Below are 22,545 nucleotides of genomic sequence, written 5' to 3'. Positions count from 1 at the left end.
AATTATTCACTTAAAAATTTGTTCAAAGAGTAAATTTCATGCTGAATGGTCTACAATTTAAAAAAATCTCAAAAAATAATTATAAAATGAAAAAAGTAAGCGAAGATACCTCAAGAATGGATGGGGCCATTGTTCATGACTTGGCTTTTGACCTTTTTCTGTGCTATGGCAGGATTGGGGTCTGGTGGATGAGGACATTTTGGACCAGTGGATGCATCATAAATTTCTGTTTTAGGATCATTGATCTGGTGGCGAAAGCTAAGAGGGGGTATAGTTGGGGAGATGGTAGGACTCAGAAATAATATCACTGAGATGGACTAGTAATTAACACAATACAGGTATTTTAAAGTCTTTTCAACCTTGTGGAGACTTTCTCTTCATCGATGTGTGTGTTCTTGTCCATTTAGGGTGGCGTGTGTGTGTGCGTGCGTGTGTGTGTGTGTGTGTGTGTGTGTGTTGGATGAACACCTATTTCTTAATGGATTCCTTCCTAAGTGCTCAGTTTTTGTTACCAGGAACAGGCTTCATTTATTTCTTATTCTAGCTACCACTAGTGCTTAAGAATTCAATTGTAATGCTTGATGTTTCCTTCCATCCTATAGCAAAAGGAGCTTAATTTGTCTTTTGGTTTTACTTTTCTCTTGTTTTCTTGTTGTGCAATCATTTCACCCACAGACATTGATATTTCAATGTCTTCTGTTTTGATTCTCACACCTCCCTTTTTTAAAATGTAAAGTCTGAGCCTGGTTCCTGGCATGTATTATCTCCTCCAAATTAATTGTGAGTTCATTTTCATCCTCCATTTTTCTTTCTTTCTTTTTTTTTTTTTCCAGATGTGTGGAAACATTGTCCAGTAAATTTGTCAGACTCAGGAGCTTTTCTTTTTAAGTTATTATTCACCTTTTATGTTGTTTTAAATCTCTTGGTCTTGTCCTGTGTCTTAAAAAAAAATCACTCTTTTCCCTATTTTTATTCACTTAAAAACATTTACCAGGGGCGCCTTGGTGGCTCAGTCGGTTAAGCATCCAACTTCCCCTCAGGTCATCATCTCATGGTTCATGGGTTCGAGCCCCATGTCGGGCTCTGTGTTGACAGCTAGCTCAAAGCCTGGAGCCTGCTTCACATTCTGTATCCCCCTCTCTCTCTGGCCCTCCCCTACTCATGCTGTCTCTCTGTCCCTCAGAAATAAATTTTAAAAAACATTTAAAAAATTTAAAGAAAAACAAAAATATTTACCAAACATTAGTTATAGGGAAACCAGAATCTGAACATAACCTACCAACCATTGTCATGAAGGTCTCAATCTGTAAGAGAGTCAGTCAGACAGACACTCAATTAAATCACTATAGACACAATAAAATAATTGATATTATATAGGTACAAGTAAATGACTACATTTCTCATTTCTTCTTCCAAATTTTGTTGTTATACTTTACAATTTTTAAAACAGTGCTTAAATTCATATATATAAACTCTGTGATTTTTTTTTCCCCAAGCATTATTAATATTGCTATCATATTCTCATATAAATTTTATTTTATCTTTTCATTGTTTGATTGATGATTTTGTGTTGTCCTACTTCTTTTCCCTTTTTGTGGCTTTTAAATATTTATTTGTTTAACACATATTTGAGGTAGGTCTTGTATTGGTTAGTGATAGTAATAACATGACTTACTACATTCTTGCTGGTTAATTACTCTTTTGGCACTACTACCTATAGTTTGAATGCATGTTTTCATTTTGTTATATTAAACATATCTTTGTAGGTTCATGAGCCAAGGGCAGTCCACCCAAAAATGTGCCATTTTGGAATATTGATTATTTTATGTACAAGTTAAGAGACAGCCTGTGCAGGAAGGACACTCTGCCCCCCCAAAGCAGGAGCTACATTTCCCCTGTGAAAGGTGTCCTACTGTACGAGGAAGTAAAGAGGCATCCTATCCCCAGAGATGAGATATTTAGAGCAGGGAAGGCTGTATAAACAACTTTGGTTACTTTTTTTATGAAGTTACCACCTCAGCCCAAATTCTGTTTGCAACTCCTCACTAATTGGAGTTCCTAAAGTTAGGTTTTCTTCATCCCATTAATTCCTTACAGATTTGTCTGTTTTCCTAAAAAGTATGAAAAATGCTGCCTCTGGTTATTTCTTTAGGTCTCAATTTCTATAATGGGTCTCTATGGATACCTAAGAAAACTTTTGGGTTCTTGCTCCCATTAATCTGTCTCGTGTCAATTTCATTTTTAGTCTGGCTGGAAGACCTTGAAGGACAGAGGAAGGAATTTTCTTCTCTACAAGGGCTACAACTAAGTATATTTTATTTTGAAAATTAGAAGAGGTGGTTTTTAATAGAAACCACCAGGATGTTCACAATAAAAGGTACGCTGGACACATTTTGGATCGCCTCTTTCATCCTACAAGTTTACTGTTCCCAGAGTTTTCTTTTCATGTATTTATATTGTGCAAGAGATGCATTTACATTCTTTCTTTCTCGGGGCTCCTGGGCGGCTCAGTCGGTTGAGCATCCGACTTCGGCTCAGGTCGTGATCTCACAGTTTGCGGGTTCGAGCCCCGTGCTGGGCTCTGTGCTGACAGCTCAGAGCCTGGAGCTACTTCAGATTCTGTGTCTCCCTCTCTCTCCACCCCTCCCCAGTTCGTGCTGTCTCTCTTTCTGTCAAAAATAAACATTAAAAAAATTAAACCCTTTCTCTTTTAAACCCATTTGGAAGATAACAGTAGCTCATCCTTCTATTTTAGAATATTAACACAAGTTTTTGGAACTCTTCTTTCCCTCGTATGTTTTACTGTCTTTAAATTCGCAGACAACTTCTCTACTGTCTGAGGCAGCCTTCTGGCCTAAACCTCTGTCAGTAGATGATGTCAATTTCAACACAACGGGCTACGGTGTCCTTGGGGGCTTCGAACTGTCACGATGGGATGGACGTGGGGTCTACAAATCACTGGCAGGTAGGGGTCAGCCAGTGAGCTTTGAAACTCTTATAGTTGTCCTATCTAACACCCGGAGGACACGCTAGGATCACTTCTCTTCCAAGAGTCCTCTTCAACATCAGCATCGTCTGCAGCATTGAACTCAACATTAGGGCGTACATTCCAGCTCCCGGACAGCAGGCACATGAAGGAATTTTGCAGAAAACACTGCCTGGCAACAGAGGGGGACTATATTGTGACACAAATCTCTTGTTGAAGGATATGGAGGTGAGAAAAGAAGAGGCTTTATTTGCTACCAGGAGGAGGGTCAATCGAGAAGTGAAATGGCCCTGACATCTGGCAATTAGCAGAGACCTGGTGTGTTATAGGTCCTGTGAGTCCTGAGACCAGCAGACCAGGCAGTAGGAATATGGGAGGGGGGAGGCAGATGCTCTCAAAGGCCAATGAACTGTTAGTAATTTTCCGAGAAGTGAACTTGAGAGTTAACCCTCATCTCTTCTCAAAAAATCTGACATAAAAGGAAACAAATCTGAGAAAGTACCTTTGGTACTTTTTTGTGGTTTGGAGCTAGGCAGCACATACAGGGGTGTGTGTGTAACCTTGAGGCTTATGGCTCCTGTCTTTGCAGAAAGATCTTAGCTCTGGGCACTTCCTGAGCTCTTCGAGTACATGCACAGGCCACTGGGAGTCCGCTCAGCCTTCCACAGACCGCAGACCACATCCATATAATACATGTCACCAAAACAAGGGAGTGAATCAGGGACTCCTCTTTAACCCCCTCAAAGCCAGACACTGTCCCCGTATATTCAATGCCCATTAGCCTAGGAGTTCAAAGGCGAGGTTATCTTGTGGTGTGATTGAATGAAGTCTAGGGCAGAGTTGTGAAGAACTATGTGTTGAGGCAAGAACAATAACTTTAGGACAATTGGTATAAACAGGCAAGCGGGGGGGTGCCTAGCGCCACCTGCAGAATTCACCTTGTTTACAATTCTAGCTGCCACTTTCCCTTTTCCCTCAGCCTACTCAGCTCCTCTCACCTCTCTTACAGTGCGAGGGAACAATTACAGTTCCTGCAAAGGTAAAAGCAGGGATTTGTACAGCCACAGTGAGAGGAATCCATAGCACCCCCTGATCAAATGTAACTTTATTACACGCTTCTCAAGCTACCCTTGGAAAAGGGACAGTTTTATATTTTACATTTCTAATCCATCACAGTCTGTTTCTTTTATAAAATATCAGCACCTGGGTGGCTCAGTCAGTTGAGAGTCTGACTCTGGCTCAGGTCATGATCTCACATTCGCTGAGTTCGAGCCCCACGTCGGGCTCTGTGTTGACAGCTTAGAGCCTGGAGCCTGCTTCAGATTCTATCTCCCTCTCTCTCTGCCCCTCCCCAACTCGCACTCTGCATCTCTCCCTCTCTCTCTCTCTCTCAAAAAAAAAATAATTTTTAAAAAATACCATAAAAATGAATTATTGGAACAATTAAAAGGCATAATTAGATTCAACCGGCATGAGCTTTCTCTGTTAGACTGATATAAGTTTCTGAAGACTTACTCTCAATATCAGTGCTCATCAGAGGTGGGTGATGAACAGTTTGCAGACTTGCTCTGGTCTGTGGACAGCCTGGGAGTATCAATTTCCAAAGTTAAGCATTCCGAGAGAATACCGTAACTAACCTTTTTAAACATACATTTATTGAAATCTCTCCACATCGTTCTTTTTCTTTTTTTTTAATTTTTTAATGTTTATTTTTGAAAGAGAGAGAGTGAGTGGGGGAGGGATAGAGAGACGGAGACACAGAATCTGAAGCAGGCTCCAGGATCCAAGCTGTCAGAACAGAGCCTGACGTGGGGCTCAAACCGTGAGATCATGACCTGAGCTGAAGTCGGATGCTTAACCAACTGAGCCACTCAGTTGCCCCTCTCTATTTCTTTCTCTATCTATCTATCTATCTATCTATCTATCTATCTATCTATCTATCATCTATCTATCATCTATCTTTACCTTATATATTATTGTTCCCATAGTTTCAAACTGTATGCTTGAATTTTGTTTCAGTTCTATTCCATTCCATTCCATCCTGTTATGTTCTATTCTGTTCTATTCTATTCTATTCTGCACTGCATTCACTCCATTTCATCCTATTCTGAATTTGTTTAACTTGTGGCCACAAGAGCATCTCTTCCTAGTGGATCTCAAAACAATGGCTGGAAGGCTGGGAAGGAGGGGTGTACATATGGTTTTGGTAATGCCGGTAACACTGAGCTGCAGTGTGTCAAGAATGTGTGGGGAAGGAGTCACTTGGAGGCTGGGTGAAATGTCCATTTTATATTTCCTGATGCAGATTTTTAAGTCAATGATAAAAGTCACCTTAAAAAGGGAATCTGCTTCTATATTAGGCTTGGACTCAGCTGTTTCTTTCTTTCTTTTTTTAATGTTTTATTTATTTCTGAGAGAGAGAGAGACAGAGAGACAGAGACAGCATGAGCAGGGGAGGGTCAGAGAGAGAGGGAGATACAGAATCTGAAGACAGACTCCAGGCTCTGAGCTGTCAGCACAGAGCCCGACACGGGGCTCAAACCGTGAGATCATGACCTGAACTGAAGTCAGACACTTAACCGACTGAGCCACCCAGGCGCCCCTGTTTCTTGATATAAATCTTTGGGGGGGGTGTTTTGACTGTCAGAAATTGTTGGGGAGATTCTTTGGTTATACTTTGAGATTTTCAGAATTAAATATCTAATTGACTTGTTTTCTTCAGATACTTTATTGCTTCCTTTAAAAAACAATGAACTGTTTTTTTTAAATGGGATTTCACTTAGGCTTATTCTTTGACCATTTATTACTTCTCTTTCTTTAGGGAATTAGCAATCATTTTTAACCCCCAATGAATTTTGTGTTTTCTGTGTCCTGCTAGGCAAAGTTAGCATATCTGAGACCTAATGCTGATGGTGATTGTTTCATTTATCTTAGATTAGTGTTAATTTTCCTTGAAACCCTGGATTTCTCATAGTCTGAGAGGCAAAATCTATAGTCATTCAGATTCTTGTAGCTCTTATGTTACTTACATTCCTCCTGGACCTGTGCGAGATTATGACTTTGCATTTGTAGGGGAGGAAGAAATTATTGATCTTTCTACCCTTCTAGGTTTTCAGCTGGGGCCTGAGGGGAGAAAAGGGAACAGAGACCAGACTTCGCTGTGGCTCATAGTGTCCAGGCAGGATTCTCGAGACGTGGGTTGTAACTAACACTCCTATTGTTACTTCAAGGACTTCCTGTCATGTTTTACCACCAGACCTTTGTTCTGGTTAGTGTTCCTTCCCTCTGATAACCATATACATCCCCTCCACCCCATGTATATTAGCAATCATCCTTCAAACATATGGCCCCCTGGTACACATCGGAAGGGTCTCATGACTAATGTTTTACTAGATGGTAGTAAATAACCTTATCTTGACAGCAGCTAGCCCCTCAGGTCCTGGAAACCTAGCTTCCAAGGAGACTGAATGCTATTCCTGACCCCCACTAACCAAAAAGTACATAATCAGTTACTCCTCACAGTCCCAGTTATGGTCTTTCTGCCCATGGGTGCTTTTTACAACAGAGAAGGCTAAGGAATTCTTTCTTGGCTGTTCAGTCTCCACCCCCCCATCAGGGTTCTGTAACAAAAGGCAGATCCACAAGAGGAAAACAAAGAGAAGTTTTATGAACATGTTTATGTTATGCATACATAGGAGAAACCCGGGATGAGTAACTGAAAGTTTTGGTTAGAACCTGGTTTTAGCAAGGAAAGGGATTTTTAGGGAAGAGACAAGATAAAGGGAAAGGACTGTGGGTCCCCAGGCCAGCAAATTGTGTGAAAAACAACTCGAAGGGAAACTAATGGCAGACATACAGGCTAGCCACCAAATGGTTCAGTATGTGGATTTTTCTTGTACCACCTCCAGGCTGAGAAGGGACTAAAATTGTCTTTGGTGATTAACTTCTGTCCTTTTTGGTAGAGAGGGAAAGGGAGACACTTTTATAATTTTATGTCTTGCTTTTAGGCAAAGAGAAGAAAAGAAGAGAGCAGGGTATGTGGATCTGTTTGTTTGTTTGTTTATTTTTTGGAGGGCTGGTCCTTAACTGGCTTCAGTCTGAAATAATCCATAGGCGGAAGTGGCATATTTTGGGTTGACCAAATTTTGCTACCCTTCACAGCTAAGGCTATAAAGCTTGGAAATTAGACAAAGACCTTTTTTCTTTCAATGTTGCTCTTAAGAAGGATCAGTGAGAAACTACTATTAATGCATATATGAGATTTAATATCTGTGATTTGTATTTTTTTAATTAAAAAATTTTTAAAGTGTATTTATTTATTTTGAGAGAGAGAGAGCGAGCGAGCAGGGGAGGGGCAGAGAGAGAGAGGGAGAGAGAGAGAATCCCAGGCAGGTTCCACACCATCAGCAAGGAGCCCGACATGAGACTCGAACCCACGAAACATGAGATTAGGACCTGAGCCGAAACCAAGAATTGGGCGTTTAGCCGACTGAGCCACCCAGATGCTCCAACATCTGAGATTTTTCAGAGTGCAATGAAAATCACATCTCTGATTACACAAAAGTAAAACCAGATCACAGAGTAAAAACAAGAGTGAAAGAGTCAAGAGAAAGGGGAGATGAAAACAGTTTAAAAACCTACTCAGAACTAGGCATGAATTTAAAAAGAAAAGTAAACTACTTTCTTGTATACCATAGTAATTAAGAGCATGAGTTCTAAGCCAGACGATTCATCTGACATCATTTCATCCGACATTTTTACGATAAGCATCTTTGGGGTCCACTAACCTTCTTTAAAAAATTGTTTTTAATGTTTATTTATTTTTGAGAGAGAGAGAGAGACAGAATACGATCAGGGGAGGGGCAGAGAGAGAGGGAGACACAGAATCCAAAGCAGGTTCCAGGCTCTGAGCTGTCAGCACAGAGTCTGATGTGGGGCTCAAACTCAAGAAACACAAGATCACGACCTGAGCTGAAGTCAGACACTTAACAGACTGAGCCACCCAGGCTTCCCCAGGGTCCAGTAACCTTCTTAAGTGTGAAATAAGTAGGAATAAAAATAAAACCTTCCTTATAGTATTTTAAGGATTAAATGAGTCAATTTAAGTATATTTAATAGTGGCCTAGGAACTATACACATGAATATGAGCATCACATACTTTCTGCTCTTTGAGAGCACCCAGTGACTCAGGAAAGAAATATAAAGCAGTGAAAGTTAAATGTTCTAAGGCAGACAAATGGGTGGGTGGATAGATGTGAATAACAGTCCAGGGTTCTAGTCAGTAAGTGAAGAAACAGAAGCCTAAAGTGTTTGTGGTTTACTTTTGGTCCCTTGATTAGCAAGACTGGGACTCAGAATATACCTCAGTGAGTCCTCTCCAAGTCAAGTACTGGGGCTCTTTGTCTTCTGCAGTGTTATTTCAGCCTCTATACTTACTAGCTGTGTGAGTTTTGGGAAGTGACTCAGCCTCTCTGAGCCTTGATTTCTGTATCTATAAAACAGAGCTAATCACAGTACCTGTCTCTGGAACTTGCTGTGAGTATTGACTGAGATTATGTGTAGAATGTGCTTTACAGAGTGTCTGGCCCACAGCAAGCATTCGATATACCTGACCTTTTATTACTTGTCATATAAGTATTTTATTTCATTCCAGTACTGCTTGTGGAGAGTAGATGATACACTTGGAGCCACAAAGTCAAGGTTTGTTCTATTTTTGTATACATTTTCTGTTTCTGGGTAGAGTATACAAGACAGAAACAATTAGAAATAATAAATATAGAGAGATAAATATTGCAATTTACAAGGCAGAGCCTTCCCAGAAGAAGTAATTAATTGCAAAATGACGTGACTTGTGTTTTTACCTCTCTCTTTGAGCTTCCACGAGAGGCTATGCCATGCTTCAAAACACTGCAACATATCAGCTTCAGAAAGGAGAAGAGGGAAAAAAGAAAACAAGATTTCTGGACAATCTGGTCTATATAAAATACCTAAGGCAATTCCTGGCACCAAAGAGGTGTTCAGTGTTAAGTTAAATGGATCTTTCATGTGATTATTGAAAATGTCTTCTATGCCTTCCTCACAAATACTCACTTTCCCCAAACAAACTGGGTTTGTCAACACCAAGGTCGAAACAATGCCACAAGAGAGGAAATTTCTCTGTGTGGGGGAAATTTATGCTCCGTCTGTGTGTCATTTGTAATAAAATGTCTAAAAATATATGCCTTGAAATGTGCAAGAGTTACATTTATCAAAACAATCTTTCTTTGTTCTTGTTTGAAAGATGATTGTGGACTGAGTGGCAGTGTCGCTAAAAACCAAATAAATTAAGGAACTCTGGGAAGGAAGACTTCCGATGAGAAAATCATGATCCTGGAGCGCCTGGATGGTTCAGTCAGTTAAGCGTCCGACTTCGGCTCAGCTCATGATCCCATGGTTCATGGGTTCGAGCCCCTCGTCGGAGTCTGTGCTGACAGCTCAGAGCCTGGAGCCTGCTTGGGATCCTGTGTCTCTCTCTCTGCCCCTCCCCTGCTCACATTCTGTCTCTTTCTTTCTCAAGAGTAAGTAAACATTAAACAATATTTTTTTAAAAAGAGAGAAAAATCACGATCCAGTCTGAGAGTACTGAGGTAGCATCTGGTGAGGTGTTCCGCTGCTGACTCAGCATGTGTTCACTAAGCCCTTCGGATGCACGCAGCCTGTTCGGGGCCCTCGAGGTAGCCAGTAAACACTGTTCAGGTTCCCACTGGAAAGACAAGGCATGCACTCAGCAGTCAGCCAAATGATACTGTCCAAAGTCAGTAAGACTCCTGTAATGAAGAATCACAGTGTAGCATATGATTCAGGCCAAATTGAGACCTGAGGTAAGTTCTGTGAGTTCTGAGAAGAAGAAAGCTCTGAGGTCTGCAAGCATCTGGAAGGCTTCATGGAAGAGGTGAGATCTTGGGCTGAAACTTGGCAGGAGAGGTGTGAAAGAAAGAAGTTGCAGGGGCATAATCAGAGGTTGCTGGTGTATAGGGGGGTCAGGCAGGGTTGTGTCGGGCACTCAGGAAACCCAGTGGGGCATCTCGAGATACTCCTGTGCTCTGGTCTCAAAACATGACAGCCGGGGGCCCAGACTCCTCAGAGATGAGGCAAGAAGCACCCACCGAAGCTTAAGGGGACTCTACAAGAGAGACTGAGAAAGGAGAGGGTAGGGACCACCCGTGGCCTTAGGACCAAAGGCCTTAGCAGGAGATCAGTTTATTCCACTAACGCTCTTGTAAATTTCCCCCGGAAACTGACTGTCCAGGAAATGCAAGAATCTGACAGAGAAGTGAACTTAAGGTGCCCCCGCCAGAGCACCTCCGATCCCTTTCACTGGCTCCTGGCCTCTTCCTGTTCGCTGGAGAGGACCGTGCCTGGGCCCTGGGGCCTCACGCTCCTTCAGGGCAGCCTGTTGCTAATCCGGGGTGACCGTAACACTCCTTTTTTGTCTTAAGACAAAACCACCACCAGTGTGCGCCTTATACTTATATCTCGCTCTCTGCGAGATCTGGCAGGAGACTGGGGCTTCAGGGAGGCCCGCCCCTGGCTTGGATTCCTCCTCTTCCCTCCTCTGCCTCCTTTCCTCCCCTCCTGGCTTCTTGTGGGAGTCCTTCCTTAATACATCCCTTGCACTGGACTGCTCACTGCAGGGTCTGCTTCCGAAAGGGTGGATTGGATCAGGGTTTCGAGGCGTGGATAAGCAGGCTTAATTGGCCTGTGGGAACTGGACTCTCTTGGGTGCGAAAGGAGGGCATAAGAATTTGGAGACGAGTATCGAAATCCAGGTCCTGCATGGCACCTTGCAGAAATTTAGTGAAGCTAAAGAAACTCATGATTCCTCTTTGCTGTGTATCAGCCGAGACAGCCTGTTACAGGCGCAGTTGGCCACGTTCAGCTGAAACACGACGGAGTCTAAGTTCTGTGAATGCATCTTGCAATTCAGAACCTGACCGTACCAAGTGTAGGTTACGGACACTGCCCGCGTTCCTCACCCATGTCTCCTGAGGACTCAGTGATGTGGGGAACTGCTTCGGGTTGCGAGAACTTGTGGTGTCCTAAGGGCTTCCTCCGGCCAGCTAACATGCTTGGCCTGATGTCGACTGGGCCGTAAATGCTGCGGCATTAATATCCTCAGAGCAGTTCCCGTGAGAATTGGTGCATGAAATATCCCAGATTTCTCAGTTCTCCCAGTCTTTGACAAGTGTGCTACACTGCCCCCTGGAGGCTGAGGTCCGGGTTAGGATCTGCTTCTGGGGGAACCCAAATTAAGATAGGCAGTTTCAACCTCAGAACATTCATATCCCCGTGAATATCTTCTGTTGGCATGCAGTTTCTTTAAAAAGGCAATTGACCTGTGGTGCCGCGCTGCAGTTTTGGAGCCCTCTCCTTTGGAAAACGTTTCAGACTCTGCAACTCATGTTTGTGAATATGGTTAGTCAGGATAAAGATTTCTTTTTCCCTTTTGACTCTGGTCTGAATAATCATGAGTGGTATTGCAAGCAGAATGTTTCAGCGGAAGAAAATCAAGGAAATTAAGAAAATCACAATCATTCCCGAAGTGGTGGGGAGCTTTTCTGCCAGTCACTGAATCAGCAAGTAGTTATCAAGTTGTGTTTATGTGCAGGGCACTGTGTGGTGCCAAGATCGTTGTACTTGTAAATTTGATTTGGGGGAATGTATCCCATAGTCATGAAAGCCAGGAGGATATTCATGTCGCTTAACTAAAAAGGAACGAAATGGATTTCGGAATGCAGCTTGCTCAGATACTGTTTCTGGAATCAGTATCTAAGGAGGAATCCCTTCCTGTCTTTGAGTGAAGAAAGGCAGTTCCCAAATACGTCCATATCCAGACTCCTAAGGTGGCTGGTTGCTGGGCACGAGCATTGATTAGGTTTTGTGAAATGGGACACATTTTTTATTTTGTTTTACTTTATTTTATTTTTTAATGTTCATTTATTTTGAGAGAGAGAGGAAGAGTGTACACGAGTAGAGGAGGGGCAGAGAGAGGGAGACACAGAATCAGAAGCAGGCTCCAGGCTTCTGGGCTGTCAGCACTGAGCCTGATGTGAGGCTCCAACTCATGAACTGCGAGATCATGACCTGAGCTGAAGTTGGACGCTCATCAACCGACTGAGCCACCCAGGCACCCCAATGTGACACATTTTTTAAAAATTAAATCATTCTATTTCATGTTCTGTCTCAGATATTCTTCAGCTTTTTAAAACTTGCTTTACATAAGCTTGTTTCATTTCCACAACACGATTGTGAGACGCGTTGTGTCATCCCACCATCTTGTACAATTATAATGGTGCATGGTCAGTTCACCCCCTTAATAATTTCACAAGTGTTCACTGCATGTTTGTGGTGCGCCACAAACTGCCTTCTGGGAACTGGTGCCCGCTCAGTACCGCAGCTCCCCTATCTGCCCTCGCCATTAAAAATCAATAAAGAACATAGTCTCAACTTTCAGGGAGTTTCTTGTTTATTTGCAGGGACGGGCAAAGAGGAATTTTCCAAATGGTACAGTAAGTGCTATGAAAGAAGAGAGTATGGAATGGAGGGATTCCATCCCATTCAGATTTGGGGAGGCTGAGAGAACAGGTAGGGCCAGGGTGAACCCAGAGTATGTGTCATCTAAACTTTGTGTATACACGCATTAAGGACTTTGCTAGATGGAGAGAGGGCATTAGGTGCAGAAAGAAAAACACACACAAGCATGTGGGCATGGAGAAGAGCATGGGGTGTTTGGGAACTTCAAATGTTCAGTAGAGCCAGGGAGTAGAGTATGCTCAAGGCCGGCAAAAAGAAGGAGGGGAGTCAGAACGTGAAGGGCTGGCACATTCTGCTATGCAGTGTAGACCATTTGGAAAGATAAAAGGGAGAGATTGAAAACTTTTGAACAGAGTAGTAAAAAAATCAATTTTCACTTTAGTTCGCTTTGACTGCTTGGTGGAAACTGAATTGTGGGAGAAAAGTAGGGAAGGCAGGAGACCACTTAGGGGGTAGTGCAGTAGTTTTGAAGCAGTCAGGTGATTCGGCTGGCATCAGTGGAAATGGAGAGATGTGGGTAGAATTGTTAAGAGGGGAAGAGAGGCTACATGTAAAGAGTGCATGTGTGGTGGGGTGGGGGGCATGGAGAGTAAGTATATTCCATGTAGAAGAGCCCACTGGGCTGAGGAAGGAGACATGACTTAGCCTAGCTGCAGGGGTGACTAGAAGTTTCATTTCCTTTGTCGTTACTTCCGCTTGAAACCCTTAGCTACAGGATCTTTGATCACGTGTTGTTACTTCCGCTTGAAACTCTTGGCTACAAGATCTTTGATCACGTGGGACAAAACCCAGCACACTTCCTCGCCTTGGTCTGAATGTGCTGACAAGGCAAAACAGACACTTTCACATCCTGTTCTTTAGCTCATGGTTGATTAACAGAGATTAAAGCTCTCTGCTCTCCGAAGGTAGCGAGCTGGCCATATTTGGGAAAAACATTTCTTGTTTTGAAACATAAGGCTCACTTCTGCAGCTTGCAAAGCCACGGTGTAAAACCACCTCATTTGCAAACGTCTATAAAAGTAGAGGTGCTCCAAAGATACTTAGACTGGGGTTGATGCTGCCATTGTGAGAGTCTCCATCCTATCAGTCTCCTAACTTGTCTGGTTTTTGTCTTTGACAGTCTGACCCAGGACGGCACCTTGCCTTCAGATTCCCATCTGCTCTAGCCAGGTAATCAGGCCATTTGGAGGCTTTTCTGCTCCATTCCTGGCTGGCAACCCAGGGATCTAAAGGTGAGTCCTGATCCTGGTCCTGTGTCCCAGACTTTTGTCTGTTGGAAGCATGGTAAGAATTTGACTTTGATTTTTTTTGAGTCTTTAGTTAATTTCTGGTGACAAATTTTTTTTTTTTTTTTTGGTTTTGTAGTTAGACGAATTGGCTATCTCTGTAAGTGAATTAAATGGTTTATAGGTATTTTGTCTCCATTGAATGAGAGATGACAGAAAATCATGTTTGTTACTCTTTTCTGTTTGTTTATCCATTTTCCCCAATTTTGAATCAAATTGACTAAGAATTTGTACCCAGTTGGAAGATAAGAGCTCTTTTTACATGAAAAATGAGTTTTGCATTTCTTGGTTTGCCCTTGATGTATGGGCTAAAATATTGGAATAGAAGCTATAAGTTTTCCAGATCTATATGCATGTTTATGTATCTATAGATATGTAGTATTTTCCTACGTCCAGATGGTATTACTAAATTACATTATAAAAAAAAGTTTTAAGGGTTTTATTCTAATCAACTTAGAGCTATCTAAGGGCATATGGGACTATTCTTGAAAATTCCAAGATACTGAAAAAATTAAATTTCTAATACTTTCAGTGTGCTCAAAATACATTCTTACAGGCAATAATTCAAATGTTCTAAGAATTTAAGTTTACATAATTTAGGTAACTTTAGCAAATGAGACTAATTTAATAGTATTGGTTTAATAAAAACAGCTAGATCTTCCGAGTTGTCAGCATTAAATATAATACAAACATATATTTTTATTTTATGCAGGCAGGTTTTTCCTCAATTTATGAAGTTTGGCTGATTTAATGTACTATCATTTCAGTTACTATATTTTAAGATTATAAAAAACGTACATTTGTATTAGTCAAATTAAATCATTATTTGGACAAACTTTACTTCAATGTAATTATATTTTGTAGTATGTCAGCTTGAAGACAGTGTCCAAAATCAATTGGTAGCTTAAGACCTTGGACCGATGCCCAATTGAGTTAATTCATGAATATTCATTAGATACCTAAATCATATCTAAGTGAGATAAAATATTGAAGCATTAATTGCTACGTACAATTTCATTTTATATACTTTTGGCCTTTTACTTTTATATAATACAGAGAGGCTATCTATTTGGGTCTGTTAATGGACATGTTCATTTTTGCCACATTGAGTAGTTACAGTATAAGGGACATTTATGACTATAAAAATTATGAGACGTTGAGATGTACATTTATAAACTCTGCTAGTCTGCTAGAAAATACTGGTATATGAAAGACAGTTTGTAGTTATTTGCTAGCAAATTCTCCTTCTTTGAGCAAACTTTAGTGAGGCTCCTGTGAGCCTTCTTCTAGACTAGGCTTGACCTTGGCCTGCTAAGCCCCATTTTAGCAATGAATCCTAAGCCAGTTAATTGACAAGTGCCCCTCCTTTATATCTGATCATCTTTGATATCCGATGATCTTTGATATCTGATCAAGCTCCTCGTGCCCTGCTAGATATCTAAGTCCTTGGCACCTGCTTTTAGTAAGAATCCTGTTAAGCCAATTTAGCAAGAACCCCCCTACTTTGGTATCTGACCAAGTTCCTCTCAGTAATTTTCTATCCACTCGCCCCCTCCCTCGGCTCTTGGCTGAGATCTCCAGCTGTCGGTACTGCATGGGAATAAGACTGAGGTCTATACCAAAGCCTCTCTTCTCTACGGCAGCAGTTCTAGTAAGATCTGCCTCGCTGTTTTAATACATTCCCTGGGAATAACTCTTCTCTTACTCCATCTCCTAGTTTTCTTTATGCAACAGAAGTGGCTGTAGTGAAAACTTAGAATCAATATACATGAATGAGACTCTAACAGGAGTAGTAGCAGCAGAAAACTTTGCATGCAAAGCATGCAGGGGGTATTTTGTTAAGGAAAACAAGAGTAGCTTTGTTTTCAAGTAAAATGACTAGTTCCAAAATGAGAGACAAGTGTATGACAAGACTTGTCTGGATAGAGAAAGTTACAGATGGTTCATGGAAAGGGAATTGTATTTCTTATAGTCAATGCCAGCTAAGGTTTATGAGCTTATTTATAAGATTTTTAATAAGATCGCTAGTACCAAATATGCTGTTTCAAAACTAGCATTTGGTTTTCTCTCTATTAAAATGACATTTCTTCCTGGATTCTGGTTTTCTCTTAATAAGTGCTTGTAAAATATATTTTTCTTTATCTTTAGAATAATCTGCCTAGAAACAACTATTCAGGGTCTTATTAGACTTGTTTCCTATACTTTGTATTGACTTTGTCATATCTTTAATTACTTGAGAGAACAAAGTCTTTTCACTTAAAAAGAACTGAAGTTCTTTATAGTCACGTAACTTCTAGATCTACTTTTAAATTTATATTGTCATTTTAGTGAACTAGATAACCAGCTATTATTTTTCAGTAATCCACGATCCTATTTAATCAAGTGTTTAAAACTTCTGACTACTTTTTGTATTTTACTTTCCAAAAATAAAATCCTAAATGATATCTTTTGCCAAAGAAACTGTCAAGGAAAAAAAAAAGAATTAAATCTGGACCCGAGTAAGAAAAGATATTATTGCAGAGAGACTATGGCAGAGAGAGCCTCAAAGCCTAAGCCAGAGCAGTGTCAGGCAAGGGGAAGGCAAGTGAAGCTTCTGGAAGCAGAGACTCTGGGATAGGTGCCCAGGGAAAGCAGAAGAAGGATGCCATTCTAACAGCTGGTGTGTGGAATTTGCCTCAAAACTTAATGAACTGCCTCAAATATGGTACTCATGGAAAAGTTGAGGCAGGAAAGTTGGTTTGTGCTCGGGCACAAAAACTTGGGATTCTGGGTCTCAGATGAAGTAAACAAGCAAAAGTGCAGAAAATTTGCAGAGCTGGGACCTAGCGGTTCTCAGCAAAGCAGCCTAAACTTGTGTGAGAAGCACAAAGTTTCCTCAGCCTTGTCAGTTCCTCTCTTTGTTCAAGGTGGGCTCTGAGAAACTCCCCATGAACAATTCAAGGAGAAGGAATAACCCAATCAGCAGATGTCTGAGTGAACTAGACCTCAGGGCCACCATATTCTCAGTGAAGTCCCTAGAAGACTAGTTGAATCATTTGTTTGGAGTGCAGGCAGAGGTCAGTTGTCTCAATGTTCTTAAATGGGATGCCTAAAATTAAAAACAAAAAGATAAATGTTAGCATAAATGAATGTATTAAAGAGACAGAAGTCAAACCCTAAGAGTATCCAACCTAGTCAAATTCAGGAGGTCAGTGGATGAAATAGTTTCATTGTGCAGCACTGCTCTCTGAGTCATATCATGGTCTCAACTGTGTTGCCCAGAGCCCGGTAATCTCTCTAGGAGGGCACGGATAACCTGAGCATTTCACCAGACTTTCTTAGTGACCCAGACATCAGCTTGTCTGGGAGCAGTCAGGTTCAAGCATGGACTGCTGCAGTGTTCCTTCAGATCCTGGGGGAAAAGCCCAGTGACAAAGGAACCTAGAGTCCAAATAGGGATCTGGGCAATCATGTTTTAGTTCTCAGTGACTTGAAGTCAGGAAGTAGGGAGAAAAGTTGTACAGATTAATTTGAAAGGTTGTAGCCAGATACTGAAGGAACCTGGAAGAATTGAAAATTTGGTAAGGGCTGACAATCTCTCTAAAGTAAAAGATCCAGATCTGATTTCTAAGCAGGTATCAATGCTAGTTTGCCCAAAGTGGGAAAGGAAGCTAATTAAGTGTCTATAAGACAAGATAGAGTTTGCATATCGATCAGCTACCTGCAATTTACAGAGGTGCAAAATAGCTCAAAGGCAATGAATAGGGTCAGAGTCGGAAAATCCAAAAGAGCATGCTACAGTTTCCCATTGAAACACAAAATGCTCTCTAGAGTCCCTTTCTCCCTCTCAATCAAAGACGATCTCAAAGGAAGATTCTTCTTCTTCACAAAATAAGGTCGGCCTCCTTGGCTGTGGCCTGGGTATTTACATAGATGCAGCAAGAATGCCATAGTACCACCTAGGTCTTATATTGGCTTCACTGGACGTTTTCATAAAGAGTCTCGGGTTGGACTTTCCAAGGCCTCTTGAGGCTAGGAAGCCAAGCCAAAACTTCACCATCATCTTCCACCTGCAGTACCTAGTGATTTGGTGAGCATTCCTCTCTTCCCTGAGGTCCTCCAAATATCCTAAGCCTCTTGAGTCTGCCAGCAAGTGACCTTCCTTGCTCACCTATCAGGCTGGGGACCCTAGAGAGCCGGTGGCCGGGCCAGCTTTCCCCAGAGGGACTTTGTAAGCATTGGCCCATAAAGGCAACCTTAACTCCTGAAAAGGGTCTGGTCACAAGCGATGAAATGAGCATCCTTCGCAACTGTGACATTACAGGCAGAGCCAGCCTTCATTAACCAATGCTTCCAGTTATGTCCTATGAACCAGGTGGCCAGGCTCTTACTGAATCTATGCAAATAACTACAGTGCCACAAAAACAGGAATACTCCATGAGAGTCCCCAGGATTTGGAAGGGTGAGTCAGGGCAGAGAAGAGAAATGTTTCCTTTCTGTTTTACAAGAGCACAGTCTACTAAATTGTTAGGAGTGATAGATAGCTTGAGAGGAAAGAGAAAGCGCTTCCTTACATCCAGAAAACAGAACCCGAGAGCACCAGCACTGTTGCAAACAAAGCCCGTAATCGTGAATTATCAGCGCAGTCGGTCCTGTGTAATTAATTCCTGTTCCACTTGATCTTGGGTTAGTAGTCTCATAAATCTGTATTCTCCCCTAGAGTTCTAGAAATCCTGACATAGTCTACCAGGGTGGCCCCAAAGTTATTTAAGCAGTGCCATCAAGAGCCTTACCCAAGAGTACCTGACATAGTAGGCCTCCATAGGTCTCTACGATAATCCTTTCTCATTGAAGACAGAGCACTCAGCCAGTGGGTGATTTGCAAGGGCTCTTCCAGAAGCATCGGACTAAAACATAAAACCACCTGGGGATGACAGAAAACAAAATAGCCATGGTTAGTGCATTTTTGATAGTTGTCAAAGGTGAAAGGTCTGAGCAGAGTTCACTATAAAAATAATACAATAGATAAGGAAATTTGATGGGACACTGAAAAAGTCAGTTCAATAAGTTTTAGACAAAACATGCTAATGTTTAATTAGCATGATTAATCCTGTTTTCAAAGAAGACTGGTTATTATATGTAATTTTTGAAAATGGATGAGCATAAGGATCATAAATAATGGATTTACAAAGGAAAAGATGACAGATACACTATCATAATTCTCAGACATGATATGCCATGAACATAGATCAAGCATGTTGTTAAAATATACCAACAGTCTATCTAGATTATCAAGCAAAAAGTAAACTTATCCTGAATGAGTTTAGGAAGCACACACCTGAGTAAAATAAAAATGTGTTCTGGCAAGGCTGATAACTCAAAAGGCATAACTGTAGTTATTAAACCAACAACATTTTAACTAGTCCCATTTGCCAGATTTACCTACGTCATGTGAGCCTGAATTTTAGAAGCATTTTGCTAAGTTTTTATGAGAATATTTTCCCCCTACATCGAACATATTAGAGATTTAATTGTCTTAATTTCTGGGAATTTCAGAAATATTTAAAATTATCAAACTCTTATTTTTATTTCTTAGCCATTCCATAAGGAGCTCCTTTAAGGGACTTTAGAATACGATGTGGTCATACCATTTGGAAGTAGGAAAATATTACACGTGCATAAAGCAACATACATACACACACATACCGATAGACACAAATAAAGAGCTTATAGCTTTAAATTTTAATTTCAACAGATAGAGTAGTTCAGATAGAAACATAAAGACTCAAAGCTCACTGGTTCATGTAAAAGAGCTGACTCTAATCCCTGCCTCACTTTTACATTTTTAAGGATTGTGTTTCTGGCAGATGGGGTAAATTAAAGTAACTTGCTCAGTTTAAGAGCTGAAGCAGTTTCCCCAGTATTTGTGGCAGAGCCCCTCAAGATGTACTTTGTCCTGATATGTATCGAATGGAGGCTGTGGACTACGTTTTGGGAGAGCGATGGGGGAGAAACCAGGTGGCCATCTGGTGTCTCCAAAGTCCATCTGAGTGGAGAAAACATGCAGCGTATTTCCAATTAGCTTTTTCAGCTGCAGGCTTTTGTTCTTGGGGTCGCTGAGCTCCTCACAGCCCCGACAGTGGTGAGGGACTTAAATATCAGATGTCTACAGGGAGCTGAGGAGCCCGAGTGAGAAAGGGAAGGGCTGGCAAGGTGGATAGCCAGAAGAGGAGGTAGCGGTGTTGAAGAGGGGAGGACAAAGGATTCTAGGGAGCCGAAGAGAAAGTTGAGGATGGAAGAAAGGAGGCAGAAGTTAGGGGAGGATGATGGGAAGGGATGCGTCTTAGAAAACACTGAGGAAGGGAAATGGCCTTTGAAGGAAGCAATGGTCTCTGAAAATGTTTGTGGAAGAGACATTGTTCTGTTTCTTTGTACCAAACAATAAAAGCAGTTCCATTGTTTGGATGAAATCTTGGTGTCATTGGATTCTAGAGCCCTGCTCAGAATAAGTCAGTTGAAAAGATCCTAAGTTACCCAAAGAGGCCACTGGAATTCTGAGGATCTTATTTTAGTGAAGTGTTGTCATTTTGAAGAAATTGGGTGAAGTCACTGTGTATAATGTCCGAATACATCCCCAGAGGGAAGGGGTCTGTGGAACAATGATTAGATTGACAATTTCCCATGATAATGAAAAGAATACCAGCAGGTAGAGTGCTAAGGACTCTACCCAAGGTGTGCTATCCCAGGAGAGAGTCAGGGGCTCTAACTATACTCAGAAAAACCGGAAGAAGGCAGAGAAATAGAAGGGAAAAAAAAGACAAAAGTGAAGAATAAAGCCAAGTCTTTACCATGCGACAACAGACACGTGTTTGAAACACTGCACCAGGATTTAGACTCACCGCTGTGGATCCCGACTTCCCCAGCCGGGAAAGGAGCCTGCACCTGATCAGATGGCCTTGACGCCTGGGTGAAGAAAGCAAAGTCCTGTCAGAGTTACAGCATCATCCTTGTGAAATAAAAAAATCCAATGGATGTTAGTATGAAGGCTTACATTGAGGGGGTTATTGCAATAGGAGAAGAGGAGTGTCATAGTAAGAAGAGGCTCAAAGACTAAGTCAGAAATGTCTCTGGGGAGGGGTGGGCGGGCAGAGCTTTTAAATGCAGAGATGCCTGGGATAGGTAGCTGTGGAGAGTAGGAGGTGGGGGGGGGATGAAAACTGGTATGGGAGGGGGTTCTTGAAACAGCCTTCATCAAATGTTGTACTAACAAGGAAGTTAAGGCAGGAAGCTTTGGTTTGTGGCTAAGCACATGGGGTTGCACTTGAGAGAAGCAAACAAATTTAAGTGCAGAAAATTTACATGGGGTTGAGGGCTTTGTGATCCTGAAGTTGTGTCAAGCTCAAAGTTTGATTAACCTTGTCAGCACCTAAAATTGTTTTTTGAGATTTTGCAAAAGGTTCCCCCCAAATCACAAAGATTTGTTCTTTCACCTTGTGAAAAGAGAAATGTTGGGAACAATTAGGGTTATTGATATGTTACTAATGATGTGTTAAATGGGAAATATTCTCAGATCAGAAGAAATGCTTAGACTTCCCTGGGTTAAATTTGTATGGGTAAAACATTACTAACGTAAATATTTAAACAATTGTATCCTGTGTGGGAAGGTTCTAGAAAATGATCAGTGTTTTTGCTGACCATGATATGTTTCTGTGTATCAGAGTGTTAGTGTTGCTTTGCCTATAAAACAAAAGCAGTATTATATTAGCATTCATAATTTTAGTTATTTTTAAAAACATAATTTGGTTGCAACTTTACTTCTTTAATGTGAATTTAGTGTATTTCCTGGCAGTAGTTTTCTACTGGGAATTCACATCATTTATCTATAAAGTTTTATTAATCTACTACTGATGTTTAGAGCCTACTTTAGATGTATTAAATCTATTTACTTGATGATCTTGACATATTCTTGGTATATTCTAACTTTGTGCTCGGTTTATACGGCATCTAATGTTTCAGGATTTTTATGTTATACCTGAAAATGTTTTCTCTGTGAAGATTATGTCTATCTGTTGTCATAAATTAGATGTAATCTTTTCTTCAAAAATAAGCATACATCTTTGTGTTTAAACCTAGTTTGTCAAAAACTTTTTTGGATTGACTTTATTTTGTTTTGTGTGCCATGGACACAACCAGATATGCTTGTCAATTGCATGATTCTTATAATGAACTCTTCAGATCGTTCTCTTTTGAAAATATCAGTAGGAAGTAACCACAAGACATTTCTAGTCTTTTGTCATTGACAGACAGTTTGTATGGTTTATTTTACTCCTGATGCTTCCATGAAGACCTGGAATCGGCTATAAGGCAGAATGTTCCATCTTCAACAAAGGATTGTCAAAGAGCCTGCTGAAGATTATGCCAGATACTCTTGGGTTCAGGCTTCTGATCGTATTGTTTAAATAACTATGAGATCATACCAGTGGACTGAGTCAGGAGTTCCAGACGTCCAGTCAAGAAGCAGACGTGTTCATGAGATCAAGTGGAACAGGAATTAATTACACAGGACCGACTGCGCTGATAATTCACGATTACGGGCTTTGTTTGCAACAGTGCTGGTGCTCTCGGGTTCTGTTTTCTGGATGTAAGGAAGCGCTTTCTCTTTCCTCTCAAGCTATCTATCACTCCTAACAATTTAGTAGACTGTGCTCTTGTAAAACAGAA

General features: G+C 41.2%; 1 long non-coding RNA gene across 2 annotated transcripts; it reads right to left on the bottom strand.

Moving 5' to 3' along the window:
- Positions 1 to 12,473: 12,473 nt before the first annotated feature.
- On the bottom strand, positions 12,474 to 20,950 carry LOC144231661 (uncharacterized). Of its 2 annotated transcripts, none has more exons than XR_013335137.1 (4): positions 20,876 to 20,950; positions 20,724 to 20,787; positions 18,618 to 18,748; positions 12,474 to 16,933 (listed from the first exon to the last, which is right to left on the bottom strand). It is a non-coding gene; the product is annotated as an uncharacterized LOC144231661 (long non-coding RNA). The 2 variants fall into 2 exon arrangements; XR_013335136.1 differs by having other exon boundaries at positions 18,628 to 18,748.
- Positions 20,951 to 22,545: the final 1,595 nt, after the last annotated feature.

This window comes from Crocuta crocuta, unplaced genomic scaffold (assembly GCF_008692635.1).
Source record: "Crocuta crocuta isolate KB4526 unplaced genomic scaffold, BGI_CrCroc_1.0 scaffold260, whole genome shotgun sequence".
Taxonomy (NCBI): domain Eukaryota; kingdom Metazoa; phylum Chordata; class Mammalia; order Carnivora; family Hyaenidae; genus Crocuta; species Crocuta crocuta.
Note: the sequence above shows the minus strand (reverse complement) of the source record. Positions and strands in the feature narration are given on the sequence as shown.